Genomic DNA, 6000 nt, shown 5'->3' on the forward strand with positions numbered 1-6000 from the left:
AAAGAGGGAAAGGAGTTGTCTGCGGTTCCCCAATGAATCAGTGTCATTGCCGCCATAATCGGTACTCAAACCCAGGGCTCCTGCTCTGAAGTCAGTGCTTTTCAAAAAAAAACACAAGTGTGTGTGGGGGGAATAGTTTGAAGAAAGGTGAAATTGATGTGAGCATTTTATCAATGACTATCAAACAAGTTCATTTCTAAGCTCTGCACAGGGCACAGAGGTCTGCTTGATATAGGATGGGATGTCAAGGGGGAGCTGGGTGGGGGAGGGATGGATTGGGAGTTTGGGGATTTGCAGATGCAAACTATTATAATACAGAATTGATAAACAACAAGACCCTACTGTGTAGCACAGGGAACTATTTTCAGTATCTTGTGATAAACCATAAAGGAAAAGAATATGAAAGAGAATATATATATTTATACATATATATGCATAATTGAATCTCTTTGCTGTACAGCAGAAACTAACATTAAATCAGCTATACATCAATGAAAGAAAAAAAGATGTGCAGAGCTAGGCTGTGCAGGGTTGGCATAGCAGCTCTACAAGGCCGTCAGGGAACTAGGCTTCTTGAATTGTTCTACTAAGGCATCCTTAAGTGAACATCACCATGAGTGGCTTTCTTCCTTATGGTTACCTCATGGTTGCCAAATTGCTGCTCCACCTCCAGTATCATATCCATATTCTAGGAGGAAGAAGAAGGAAGTGACAGGAAAGAGGAAAGGACAGTATCAGGAAAGCAAAAACTTCCCCAAGAATCCCCAGCTCACTTCCACTAAAGCAATGTCACACGGTCCCCTCTTAACTGCAAAGGAGGCCAAAGGAGGCCAAAGTAGTGCTTTAGCGGGCAATATTGCTTCCCTAAACAGGTTGAACTTGTTGAGTAATGAAGAGCAGGGTAGGTTACTATCTGGCATCTACACAAAAACAAATCACTCTGTCATGAGGAAAAAATCACTTCTCCAGAAAAGAACAAATAACATCACTTGATAGGGGCTTCCCTGGTGGTCCAGTGGTTAAGACTCCGCCTCCCAGTGTAGGCAACACAGTTTCCATCCCTGGTCTGGGAACTAAGATCCCACCTGCTGCGGAGCAAATACATGCCCTGTAGCCCGCCTTCTGCAACTGAGACACAACAAATAAATAAATTAAAAAGGAAATCACTTGATAATTCTGGGAAGGAAGAGATTACCCACTTCTGATTGGGTAGGGCAATCAGGAAAGGCTGCATGGAGGAAGCTGCATTGAACTCAGCTGTGAAATTGAAGAAGGATTTGAATGTGAACAGAGGAGAGTTACAAGATGAAAAACTGGAGGCTCCAGAGCAGGGGGTGGCTTGGGCTGCAGGGATGTGAAAAAAGAGGAATTAAGGGTGTAGGGTGGGCTTCCCTGATGGCTCAGCAGTAAAGAATCCACTTGGAATGCAGGAGATTCGGGTTCCTTCCCTGGGCCAGGAAGATCCCTTGGAGGAGGAAATTGCAACCACTCCAGTATTCTTTTTTTTTTTTTTTTAAATTAAAAATTTTTTATTATTCTTTTACTTAACAATACTGTATTGGTTTTGCCATACAATGACATGAATCCGCCACGGGTGTACATGAGTTCCCAATCCTGAACCCCCCTCCCACCTCCCTCCCTATATTATCTCTCTGGATCATCCCAGTGCACCAGCCCCAAGCATCCTGTATCCTGTATTGAACCTAGACTGGCGATTAGTTTCTTACATGATAGTATACTTGTTTCAATGCCATTCTCCCAAATCATCCCACCCCCTCCCTCTCCCACAGAGTCCAAAAGTCTGTTCCATACATCTGTGTCTCTTTTGCTGTCTCACATACAGGGTTATCATTACCATCTTTCTAAATTCCACATATATGTGTTAGTATACTGTATTGGTGTTTTTCTTTCTGGCTTACTTCACCCTGTATAATCAGCTCCAGTTTCATCCACCTCATTAGAATGGATTCGAATGTATTCTTTTTAATGGCTGAGTAATGCTCCATTGTGTATATGTACCACAGCTTTCTTATCCATTCATCTGCTGATGGACATCTAAGTTGCTTCCATGTCCTGGCTATTATAAACAGTGCTGCGATGAACATTGGGGTACATGTGTCTCTTTCAATTCTGGTTTCCTCAGTGTGCATGCCAAGCAGTGGGATTGCTGGGTCATAAGGCAGTTCAATTTCCAGTTTTTTAAGGAATCTCCACACTGTCCTCCATAGTGGCTATACTAGTTTGCATTCCCACCAACAGTGTAAGAGGGTTCCCTTTTCTCCACACCCTCTCCAGCGTTTATTGCTTGTAGAGTTTTGAATCACAGCCATTCTGACTGGTGTGAAATGGTATCTCATTGTGGTTTTGATTTGCATTTCTCTGATAATGCCACTCCGGTATTCTTGCCTGGAGAATCCCAGGGACAGAGGAGCCTGGTGGGCTACAGTCCAAAGGATGGCAAAGAATTGGACACAACGCAGTAGGGCACCAAGGAATCACTGTGGGTTAAGCATCTGCAGGCCAGATTCTGGCCAGGCTGTGGAGGTAAGAGGGGGTGTGGGCCAGAGTGTAGGGTTGAGGGCGAGGATAGGAGCTCATTAGGGGGGTCTGAAGAGCTTCGAGCACAGGAGCCATCTGAATATAGTTAGCACACTGCGAGTTCCAAGATTAGTCTGTGTTTCAGCATCTGTTAATCACTCTCCATGGCCTGTCTCCCCAGGTGGTGAAAATGAATAATCTGGAGGTCAGTCGTGGAGGAGAGACAGGCAAATTCTTCATTCCTTCCAAGCGACCCAGATGGAAAGTTCAAGATCAAGGGCAACTCTTCAAGGGGAAATGACCCCTTTCCTCCAGTAACCCCAAACAGCTCCAATGGCAAAGTACATGGAAATGCTACAGACTGATTCCTCAGTAATGGAGACCTTGAGGAGTGTGACTATCCCTTATTAACCCACAGTCTCACTGGATGGACCACGTGTCCGACCTCCTCTACGGAGAGTGAGGCAGTTTCATGGTGTTCTTACTCAGAAATCAGCATAGCAGTCTTTGCTTAAGATGAATGCCCAGTCGACATCCACCGGGATGGGGAAGAGGAAAATCTAAAAATGTTCATTGAATGGGTAGTACGTGGTCCTGAATTGAGGCAGGACACAGTAAACCTCAGGCATTCGTTGTCTGCCTTTTCCAGCAATGATAGTATGAGATGGGCTCAGGGAGTCTCTCTGTTTTCCAGACTAGGGAAGAGTGGAAGGGGAAGTGACTTGCCAGGAGCATCCAGACAGTGATGGAGGGAAAAATCTGACCACAGGTGGAGCTGGAAGGGCCAGAGCTGGGGACGCAAGGAAGAGAGGAGCTGAGGGTGGGAAGTCTAGCCTGGGTGAGGGTGGATGAGGGATCGCAGGCAATGCAGATCCTCAGGAGACTCCTTTGCTATCCGTCTGGAAAGTTGAGTGTTCCAGTTCAGGCCAGACGAGGAGAAAGGGTGAAGGACAATTGGTCTGTGAGGCCTGACTCCTCTGGACGTCCAAACAACATTTTAAAAAAATATATCATTTTGTTTATTTATCTTTGGCTGTGCTGAGTCTTTATTACTGTGTGGGCTTTTCTCTAGTTGCAGTGAGCAGGCTTTTCACTGCGGTGGCTCCTCTTGCTGCAGAGCACAGCACCTGGGGTGCCTGGCCTTCAGTAGTTCTGGCTCATGGGTTCATTTGTTGTGGTTCCTGGGCTCTAGAGCACAGGCCCAGTAGTTGTGGCACACGGGCTTAGTTGCTCAGCGGCCTGGGATCGAACCTGTGTCTACAGGAACCTGGCCTCCTTGGGTGAGGATAACTTCCTTCCAGAATCCTTTATCTACCCTCAGGGTTTTGGTTCCTGCATTTCTAGAATATCTCCTAGATTTTTCTGCTTCTTATACTAGAGTTTCAGATCCCTGCTTTCTAGAGGTAATGGGAATACGTGAGTTGAGAGAGACAGACTGTTAAGGGACCAGACCTGAGCCATGACAGGCTCAACAAGCTATACTAGGCCTAAGATTCAGATTCTTGTAAAACCTGAGTCATAATTCCAGGGAACCACACCCTGGGAAAGTCCTCGATGGCATCAAACCTGAGCCAATCCGGATAGGGATGCGGGATTTGAAAATCACATGTGTGCGTATGGCTCAGCCAATCATTACCCGCCAGCTGTACTAAGAACCGCCTGTATAAAAGCAGCTGTGATTCAGAGCTCGGGGCTCTCGTCAAGACTTCACTGCGCTGGATGAGATGGGAGCCCTAGCTCGACCTAGCAATAAAACCCCTTTATGTTTTTGCATTGCTGTGGAAGTCTTATTCTCTCAGTTTTGGGGACTCGGACTTCGGGCATAACACAGACTTCATGATGATTCATTATGATTTTTAACCTTCCTCTCCACTGAGATAATCTTCATCCTTCATACTAGATTGGTGCTAATACTCTAAGTTCCATGGTATAAATTAGTGGCACCCTCCTCTTCAAATCAGATTTCCACCACTTACTTTTTTCCACCATTTACTTTCTGCTTTAGTAGTACTGGACCAGAATCTCAGGATCTGAGTTTTATGTATTTGTTAGTGTTGTAAATGGAGAAGGCAATGGCAACCCACTTACTCTTGCCTGGAAAATCCCATGGACAGAGGAGCCTGGTGGGCTGCAGTCCATGCGGTCGCTAAGAGTCAGACACGACTGAGTGACTTCACTTTCATGCATTGGAGAAGGAAATGGCAACCCATTCCAGTGTTCTTGACTGGAGAATTCCAGGGATGGGGGAGCCTGGTGGGCTTCCGTCTATGGGGTCACACAGAGTCGGACACGACTGAAGCGACTTAGCAGCAGCAGCAGCAGCAGCAGTGTTGTAAAGGTGCTTTTAATAAAGCTTTGGGGGAAATCATTCTCTAGGCTGTGTTAACATTCTACCACAACTTTTCTTCTCATCTGAATAGATACTGTTTTGGAATCTGATGAGTCTCTAGCAAAACAGACATTTCTTTCTCTGATGAACAGGTGTTGATCTAAGCCAGACCCGGTCATCTTTTTGGAGCAAAGAAAATTTCCTTGGAATGGAGGGAGAATGGAGAGAATAGCCACACACCCAGGAAGTTGTGAATGGATGGAGCCGATGACTCAGGTGAGAGGTCCAAGGATCCGTGAGGAAGTCATCCTTTGTCATGTGGTTTGGGAAGATCTGCTTCAATGGAAATTATTTTTGAGAAGTCTGGATTTAGTTCACTCAGTGTCATAGAGGGTCAACTCCAGCCTCATTCTTGGTTCCTTGACCTTTCTTCTGTTTTTCTCCAGTGATTACCTTTCACATTCATAGTGAGAACCAAGATTCTCTTCTTGGCCTGTGACATCCTGCCTGACCTGATGGTTCTTCTGCCGGGGGCCAGTGTGAGGAACTCCGCCCATGGCAAAGGTCATGAGGAAGGAGGCTTGGCATACGCAAAGGCATGATCAAGCCTCAGGAAACCCTCTGTTCCCGAGCATCTAACCCCAAAACCAGAGTCTGTTTTATGCTCTCACCTACACCTCTGACTTTACGGGGGCTCTCCCCCATAACCATTTCTCTCGGAGAAGAAGTAAACATGCAGCTCCAAGTCAATAAAAATTCCTGGGTGTGACAAGAGTGTTTCAGCTTATGGACTCCTCTGAAGGTTATCTAGCCCGCCTGTATAGGTTTGTCCAGCCACATGTGATTGTTTACAGCCTCCCAACCTGAGAGGCATGAGATGTTTTAGACTTACTAAAGGCAAATTCTTTTGGGAAATTGTCAGTATAGTGGGTTGGTTAGGAATTATATTGGTGAAGGGTTTTTTCATTTGTTGTGCCAATAATTGCTGCTAATTCCCTGCCCTGGGTGTGACAAGGGTGTCTCAGGTCAAACCTCTCTGCTGACAGGCTAGCTTGTGTGACAGGATTATCCATACTCCTGCCACTACACACATGACTGTTTACTACCTCTCAACCTTCCCTGGTGGCTCAGAG

This window comes from Ovis aries, chromosome 14 (genome assembly GCF_016772045.2).
Source record: "Ovis aries strain OAR_USU_Benz2616 breed Rambouillet chromosome 14, ARS-UI_Ramb_v3.0, whole genome shotgun sequence".
In the NCBI taxonomy this organism is placed as follows: Eukaryota; Metazoa; Chordata; class Mammalia; order Artiodactyla; family Bovidae; genus Ovis; species Ovis aries.